General features: G+C 39.4%; 1 pseudogene; it reads left to right on the forward strand.

Moving 5' to 3' along the window:
- Positions 1-571: 571 nt before the first annotated feature.
- On the forward strand, positions 572-1,252 carry LOC107532480 (complement component 1 Q subcomponent-binding protein, mitochondrial pseudogene; annotated as a pseudogene).
- Positions 1,253-9,669: the final 8,417 nt, after the last annotated feature.

Raw genomic sequence — 9,669 nt, forward strand, 5'->3', positions numbered from 1 at the left:
CTCTACCTAAGGACAGATTAAGAGCTTCCAAGACAAGAAAAAGCTAAATGAGTTCATCACCACCAAAGCAGTATTACAAAAAATATCAAAGGGTCTTTTTGAAGAAGAAGACAACGACAATGATGGAGGGGAAATAAAAAATATGAATAATAAAATGGCAATAAGTACATGTCTATCAACAATTACTTTAAATACAAATGGATTAAATGTTCCAATCAAAACACATAGAGGAAGTCCTGGTCAAGTAGATCAGTAGATCAGTTGGTTTGAACATCTTCCTGATACACCAAAGTTTCGAGTTGTGGGTTCATTCATGCAGGGTAATTACAAGAATAAACCAATGAATGCATCAATAAGTGAACAACAAATTGATGTTTCTCTTTCTCTCTCTCTCATCAATTTTTAAAAAAGGACATAGAGGAGATCCACAGGTGTCTGCTGTTGTCACTGTCCTCTCCTTAGCAATGCTGCTTCTTCTCCCCTCCATCCCCATCTCTGTGCCACTGAGCTTTCTACACCTCTGACCCCTCCAGGTGCCTCTCTGGCTGCTGTTGCAGCCCCCACCCAGGCCATGCATCTGGCCCTTCTGGCTTCTCGTTGTCCCTGTGCCTGTGGCTGAGCAGCCCTCTGCACACCAAAGGGGACAAAGCTTTGGTTGAATTCCTGAGTGATGAAATTAGGAAGGAAAGAAGATACAGAAGCATAAGTCCCTCCCCAAGATGTCTGGAAGTTGGGTCTGGAAGTGAATGGGACAGAAGCCAAATTAGTGTGGAATATTGCTGGAGAAAAGATCACTGTCACTTTCAACATTAGCAATAGCATCCCACTAACATTTTATGAGGAGGAGAGGCCCTCCCAAGAATGGAAGGTTGAAGAACAAGAGCTTGAATTGACATACGTTCCTAATTTCGTGGTTGAAGTTATAAAGAATGGTGGCAAGAAGGCCCTTGTGCTGAACTGTCACTATCCAGAAGTTGAGGCTAGACAAGAAGATGAGGGTGAGAGTAACATTTTCTCCATCAGGGAAGTGAGCCTTCAGTCCACTGGTGAATCTGAGTGGAAGGACACAAATTACATACACAACACAGATCCTCTGGACTGCACCTTGTATGTCTACCTAACGGACTTCCTTGCAGACCGAGAGCTGGAGAGCACTTTTGCGAATAAGTTGGTGGAGCTCAACACAGCTCTGGAGCACCAAGAGTACATTATTTTTCTGAAAGACCTCAAAGGTTTTGTCAAGAGCCAGTAAAGCAGACAAGACACTAAATACCTTAATTTTATGGCAGGCTTTGCCAGTGAACAAAACTTACTCTGAAGCCAGACATGTACTTTGAAATGGTTTTCATCCTAATATAATGGAAAATGATTCAGGTTTAAATTATTTGTTACCCTCTTATTTACTATTCATTTATTTCTTTTTTAAGAATTTATTTCTAGATGTCTGTATAACATAATTATGGGCAATAAAATAGGTTTATCTCTAAAAAAAAAAAAAAAAAAAAAGACAGAGGAGCTGAATGCATAAGAAAATAAGAGCCATACATATGCTGTCTACAAGAGACTCACTTCAGATCGAAAGACACACATAGACTGAAAGTAAAGGTATGGAAAAAGAAATTTCATGAAAATAGTAACAAATAAACAGAGAAAGCTGGAGTAACAATCCTTATTCCAAACAAAATAAACTTCAAGACAAGGCTATAACAAGAGAAAAAGAAGGACCCAGCAATGCCATTTCTGGGTATTTACCTGAAGAAACCTAAAACACTAAATCAAAAAGACATGTGCATCCATATGTTCATTGCATCATTATTTACAATAACCAAGATATGGAAGCAACTAAAGTGTCCATCAATAGATGAATGGATAAAGAAGTGATACATGTATACAATGGATTATGACTTAGCCATAAAAAAGAATGAAATCTTGCCATCTGCGGCAACATGGATGGAGCTAGAGTATATTCTGCTAAGTGAAATAAGTCAGTCAGAGAAAGACAAATGCCATCTGATTTCACTTATATGTGGAATCTAAAATTCAAAATAAATGAACAAAACAGAAACAGATTTACAGATACAGAGAACATTTTGACAGTTGCCAAATGGAAAGTGAGTTGGGGGGGTGGATGAAAAAGGTGAAGGGATTAAGTACAAATTGGTAGTTACAAAACAGTCATGGGGATGTTAAATACAGCCTAGGGAATATAGTCAGTAACACTGTAATAACTAAGTGGGTCCTAGACTTATTGGAGTGATTACTAATCACTATGTTGTACACCCAAAACTAATATAATATTGTATGTCAACTGTAATTGAATTTTTTTTAATTTTTAAAAAGAACTCAGTAAATCAAAGCTGTCTTTGCAGCTATAGCCTTTGACATTTTCTGGAATAAAGGCCACCAGATTATGCACAAACAAGCTAGGACATAATTAAAAGTGAGGCTCAGTGAGGTAGTTTAGCCACAAAGCACAAGAAAAGCACACAAACAAAAGTCAAAATCCAGATTCTAATTCTTTTTCAACTATTTAAAGCCACATGCACTTTGGCAATCTACCTTTTCAAATCTGAGTTTTCTCATCCCTAAAAGGGATATTAAAATATCTGTTCTGCATATTTTGCAGAGTTACTGAAAAGCTTAAATAAACTGAAGGTTTCAAAGTGCTACACAAATGGGGGGATTGCAATGACAATGTGGGTGTTCCTTTGCACCAGTTCCCCCATGTGCAGGAGGTTAAACTTGCAAGTGGGAGATAGCAGTTCAAGGGATGAACTCATCTGCCCAACAGGCTATGGATAGAAATTTCGAGAAATGAGAAAAGTCATTCAAGGAAGGGATTAAAAATTTTGAGAATTTTATTTCTGTGCTTTCCTTCCCAATAGGGAGGGATCATTCTGAAGCTGTAGTGGAAAGAAAATGAACTTTGGAGTCATGCCAGGATTCAGTCCTGGCTCCGCTCCCTTCTGTCTGTGTGACCTTTAGCATGTTTATTAACCTCTCTCTGAACTTCACTTCCATCCTGTAAAATGGGGGAAAGAGCAATACTTTTTTCATAAAGTTGTAAGCAAAGAGTAGTCATTTAATAATTAATCTTTATAATTTCTCTTAAGTACTGATGTTTTCCTCTACCTATTTATAAATACCAGGTTTGTTATTTTAGTGTCAATAAAGTACAATTAAATGAATATAAAGAGATGTCTCTGTGGTCACCAGGAAATGAATGTCCCCCATACTCTAGAGCAGGGTTTCTCAGCAGAAGCACTGCTGACGTTTTGGGAGGCATTACTTTTTGTGGGGCTGTCCTGTGTCCAGCAGCCCTGGCCACTACCCTGTAAACTCCAATAGCACCTACCTTATTTGTGACCGTTAAAAATGTCTCTAAACATTGTCAAATGTCCCCTGGGGGCAATTGCCCCCAGTTGAGAACCACTGCTCTAGGGGACTTGACTGAGAATCGGTGGGAAGATCTCAAAGTGACCCTCACCAAGAACAGAGCAAGTGGAGGAAGAGAATCAGAGATTCGGGGCTGGCTACAAGGAAGGTTTTGACAGTTTACATTTGAGCTGAATACTTACCCAACAGTAAACTAATACAAAGTATGAACCAGATGGATGTTCAGTTCAGCACAGAGCTTCGATGAGATAACTCTTTTTAAGAGGCTTATTTAAATATCATCTATCAGCAAAACTACCTGAAATATTAGAAGATAGCCTAGGCTTGTGACAGAGTATTTTGGTAGCTCAGTTCACCTGAGTCAAACCAGGAAGTTATCGGGTGCAGATAGGTCCTCTAACTAAAAGCAGGGAATGCATCTGCTAAACTCGCAGGAGCTCGGATGAGCATTGAGTTCCAAGACGGCCTTGTGGTTCACCTGACATACAGTATAATGTAAGGATTTGCTGAGAGTCTCTCACCTTATTCTAGGGGAATCAGCCTCAGCCCTATTTATAGGAATTCTCCTGTTTCTTATGGAAATATAGACTCCTCTAGGGTAGAAACCAGCTGCTGTTTAAACATCATCAGTGTGTTATGCTGGAGTTTAGAATAGAAAGCAAAGAGCAACGTGAAGCCCACGGGGATCACTCCAGAAGGTGAGAAACAAGGACTCTTGGAGAGTGAGCTCCATAAGATTCCACTCTGAGCAGTGGGACCTAAGAGTACCATAGTTAGCCATTGGATACCATCTCTTCTCTTTAAATCAATCTCTTTAACATCTTCGTTTAAAATCATATAGGAAGATTTATGCTATAAAGAAACACAATGTGATAATAGCTATAAACCTCTGATTCTATGTCATTTATTTGTTCCACAAATATTTGTTTAGCACTTGCTTGTCAGGTACTGTCTAGGTATTGGAAACAGTGGTAATCAAGATAGTTTGGTTCCTTCCCATTTTGTTTGGGGTAGGGTGTAGGACAAGCTTCAGGCAAAAATAGTGAAGTAGGATTTGTGTGTCTTTCTAGTCTTCCCAATCTGGATACTAAGTACCTAGGGTGCAGCTTAGTAGCAAGGTCTTAGGGAAACACAGATTCTGAGAATGGGGTTCAAATCTTGGTTGTACCATTTGCTAGCTTTGCAACTCTGTAAAAGTACCTAACTTTTCAGTGTCCAGTTTCCTCATCTGTAAAGTGGAAAAATATAATAATATTTGTATTGTAAAATGAGTAAGAGGATTGCATTTATTTATTGCACTTACTAAACACAAAGTAAATTATAATCAATAATAGCTAAACTAGTAATAACAACAGCACACATTCACCCAGGACTTGGTGCCGTCTTTTGTTTGACCAGAGTCCTAACTAGCATCCTTCACCCAGATGTGCCTTTCAAATCAGATTTTCCTAGACTCTTGGAGCTTGCGTTGCAGAACACTTGAATTTTCCCACTCAAATTCTAATCCTGTTTCTTTATTTCTTAGTGTAGGAAATGAGAGGAGTCTAGAAGGGATCCTATAATTAGAGAGGTGCAATGGACCTGTACTACCCTTGCTACATTGAGTCAAAAACTCCCCCAAAACTCCCAACAGTATATAAAATCATATTATAAAAAATAAACACACCTCAGAAAAAGCACACTTTTCATGCAATGTAATAATAATTTAGGACTCAAAAGAATTTCTGAACTGTAAAAGCTAGATACAGAAGAACCCTTCACTAAGTAATGGGTTTTATTGGGAGGTGGAAGCATCTACTGAAGTAGCATCATAGACCAAGTCCTGCTGAGTGAGAGCTGGTTCAGCTATAGCAAACACTTTCCTTTCAATAAGGTGAGAACAACAAAAAGTTGATGGACTGCAGGTACTAGAGATGGTGCTAATTAGTTGTGTTGACTTTGCAGGTGTAATACCCAGAAATGTCATATTACTTTTTGTGGATTTAGCCCACTGTGGGCATAAAATTGATTTGAGGTCATTTGTTTTGATTTAGATGAAAGATGGGCTTTGTTGTGAGTACCAATTAGATCATGTGGTAGTGGCCACCTGGGGCAGTGTATGGAGAGATTATGTGAGGCTATGAACAGATTCAGTGAGAAGAGTGCCCAGGTGGACTATCAATGACTGCGGTTGGCAGATAGGCAGAGAAGTAAGGATTTTCAGCTTAATGCTACTAGTTGACATTACAGATTTAGGTCATCTTCATGTTTTCCCCATTAAATAAAAAGTAGGCTTTTTTAGAGTTCAAGAAACTTTACTCAATAGATAAATCTAAATAAAATTACCTCCATACAAAAAATTATTTTTATTCATTTTTTGTTTAACATAGAGTAATAGAGTAACAATTATATTCTAGATACTGCTGGATGCTAGAGGAAAGGAAACTATAATAGATATGTTCTCTATCCCCATGTGGCTTAGATGGAAAGCAGGGCCTTAAAAATTTCATACAAATAAATGGAAAATTGAGAACTGAAATAAATGTATTAAAGAAAATTTCAGAGAGCTACAAGTGTAGAGTGAGAGGGCTTAACAGTTCCATAGAGACTAGTTTGGAATATATGACGCATGGCTCCCCTGTAGGGGGGTGTTTCACTATCCCTCTGTGACTGATAGAAATATTTTCATTCAACTGAAAAATATTTATTGAAAGCCAAGTGCTGAGTTAGATGTTGAAGATACAAAATCAAAAGGATATTGTCATTTTCTATACTTACTCCCTTGGTGATCTCTCCAATCTCGGGGTATTGAATACTATCTGTAACCTAATGGCTCCCAAAAGTGTATTTCCAGTTGGAGGGCTCTTCAATTGCCTTCACATCATGTGCACCTGCATTCCTAATAGAGAACTTGCTGTTCTCCCCCAACTTACTTCCCCCTCAGTCTTTTCCATCTTAGTCAACAGTAACATCATCCATCTTTTGCTCAGGCCAAAACACTTGTAGCCATTCCTGACCCCTCTTTTTTTCTCACAACCTGCCTCCAATCCATCAACAAAGTATGTCATCCTTGCCTTTACAATATTTATAAAATGCAGTCACCCCTTATTATCCCCACTGAAAATACTCTGGTCCAACTGCCATCATTGCTCACTTGGATTATTACTGTGGCCCCCCTAATTGATTTTCCACCTCCAGTTCATGCCCTCTCCAATCTATTGCCCACATCATCTAGTCTCCAGTCACCTCTTGGACTTCATCTTTCACTTCGCTCTTCTTTGTTTTTCTCTTTGTTCATACACTCTAGTTATACTGGCTTCCTTGGTGTCATTCAAGTATTAAGCACGTTTTTGCCTCATAGCATAAGTATTTGCTGTTCCTTCCAAAAATAATCTCTGTCCATAGTTTAAACACTTTACTCACCTCTTTCAGGTCTACTCAAATGTCACTGATCAGAAAATGTTGCTCTTGGGGCACTCTTTCTAAAATTTCAACTCCCCTTTCACCTAAAACTTTTAACTCCCCATTCCTTGATTTATTTTTTTGCTTAATGTATTATATATTTAATTCTTTTATTACCTGTCTTTCTCTGGGCTGCATATGACTTTCCTAGACTCTAGAGATTTTTGCATTTGTGAGTCCCTTTGTCCATACAAAATATTTAAATTTTTCTTTGAGTGTTCCAGTCAAGACGGTGAAGTAGGTGAGTGCTGTACTCTCCTCCTCTCATGACCACATCAAAATTACAACTAAATTATGAAATTTTCAAGCTGGAAAACCATCCTAAAACTAGCTGAATAGAAGTCTTATAACTAAGGAAAAAAATAAGAAGCCACATGAAACTCATAGGAGGGGTGGAGACACAAAACAGGCTGGTCCGCACCCATGAATAGCTGTTGAGAATTCAGAGGAATATTTCAGCTGCAAAGAAAGGTTCCCCCTGAGGAGTGAGGGGTTCCAGTCCCACACTGGGCCTTCAGCCTGGAACACCATTACAAGGAAGAGGAGCCCAAACAACATCTGGCTGTGAAATCAGCTGGGATTCTATCTGTCTGGGTGAGACGGAATGTTGCTGGAAACACAGACATCCTCTTAAAGAGCCTGTGCAAAACTTACTTGCCCTTGGGTACTCATCTTGGGCTCCTATGGAAATGTCAGAAACATATAAAAAGAGAGTTGTGTGGCCTCAGGGTGATAGCTGCAGGGATAGCCACCGTTGTGTTGGGTCCTCCCATATGACAAAATCTGAATCTGCATTAGCTTGGTGAACCCTGCTAGCTCCATCCTGATGACTCGGAGACCTAGTCCCACCCAACTGCATACCCGAGGCTATTTCCATGGTAGCCAGCCTCAGCCCATGCTACAGTCTTTCTTAAAAACTCTGAGGTCTGCAAGCTCCAGGTGGGAAGTGACTGATCTCAGTGTGCCTTGTGCTATTATGAGGCTCAGCACTGGTGCCAAATCTAAATCTGCATTAACCTGGTGAAAAACACTTTATCCACCAGGTGGAACCTGCCTCACCCAACTCAAGTACCACTGGAAGCTCTTTCAGCTGCTGAGCCTTAAGGGATGACCTATGCCTTAGGCAGAACTGCCCCAGACATGATACTGGAGGCAGCCAACCTCAGTTCCCAGCAAGGTCTCTCTAACATGCCCCAGGACCAACTCAAGCAGTTACCAACCTTAGATTACTTTGTAGTTCCAACCAAGTTGCCCTGGGACTAGTCACAGGCAGCTGTTACCATTGGCCTGATTCCAAAACCAGACAAAGGCATTTAAAAAAAAAGTTATGGCCCAATATCCGTGATGAGCAGATGCAAAAATCTTCAACAATGTTAGCAAGCTGAATTTAGCAATACATTAAAAATATTACACACTATGGTCCAGTGAGATTTATTCCTGAAATGCAAGACCGGTTCAATATCTGCAGATCAATTAAAGTAATATACCATATAAACAAAATAAAGAATAAAAATCATGTGAAAATCTCAACAAATGCAGAAAAAGCATTTGACAAAATCCAGCACCCAAGTTATGATAAAAACTTATCAGCAAAGTGGGGATAGAGGGAACATGCCTCAACATAATAAAGGCCATATATGGCAACCCACAGCTAACATCATACTCAATGGGAAAAAACTAAAATCACTTTCCTTAAGACCATGAACAAGACAAGTATATCCACTTTAACCACTCAGGGAAGTTCCCCCATGTCCCTATATAGTCTACCCCCTCTGCTCTGAAGCAACCAGTGTTCTAAGTTTTGTTTTTTTTTTTACTGTAAATTAGTTTTGCCTGTTCTAGAACTTAATTTAAAAGGAATCATGTAGTTTGTACACTTTTGTGTCCAGCTCAGCATAATATCTGTGAGACAGAAAATACCACTTTTTTAGAAAGAAAAATGTACTTGGAAGGCTGAGGCTGAGTTTTTCGTTAGTAATCGCTGGGGAAGTTCAAAGCTGGCGGTAGTCCTGCCCTCGTGAGAGCCAAAGGAGGCAGAGCTGCACAGTAGCACCATGTTTTTCCAGCACTGAAGCATCAGAAGAGGGAGGATTTGAGCACTACAATCTGGAAAGCTACCCTGGGTCCTCCCCTCACTCCATACGGATCTTTTGCTCATGGCTAGTCTGGGAAAAGGCAGAACATTCGAACACATATAAGCACAGCCTCCTAACAACAACAACAACAACTCTAAGAAAAAATATGAAGGAAACTTGCCAGAACAAAAAATGTTGTCACAAAGCAAATTAGAATCATAACACAAAATTCCTACATGAATGGTAAAAAACAAACCGACCTCAACACTGATGATTAAATTGACTGAGAATGGGAATAGGAAAAAAGAAGACTAAAGTTACATTGACATGCCCAGCCAGCGTGGCTCAGTGGTTGAACATTAACCTAAGATCAAGGAGATCGTGGTTCAATTCCCCGTCAGGGCACATGCCCGGGTTGTGGGCTTGATTCCCAGTGGGAGGGTGTGCAGGAGGCAGCCAGTCAATGACCCTCTCATCACTGATGTTTCTATCTTTCTCTCTCCCTCTCCCTTCCTCTCTCTGAAATCAATAAAGATACATTTAAAAATAAATAAAATAAAGTTATATTGACATGAAAGTCCTTGACATGGTCAGAAAAAGTGAGTGAATCGGCAATACTGGACTATAAAATAGAGGAAAAAATAATACATGGTGCAAAGAAATCTTCTGGAAGATAAATTAAGCGGAGTTTAGTTGCTACTCTAAATGAGTCTGTGCTTAACTCAATCAATAAGCAATGAAGGATCATTTAAAGGTT

The sequence above is a fragment of the Miniopterus natalensis genome, chromosome 1, assembly GCF_054644295.1.
Source record: "Miniopterus natalensis isolate mMinNat1 chromosome 1, mMinNat1.hap1, whole genome shotgun sequence".
NCBI lineage: Eukaryota > Metazoa > Chordata > Mammalia > Chiroptera > Miniopteridae > Miniopterus > Miniopterus natalensis.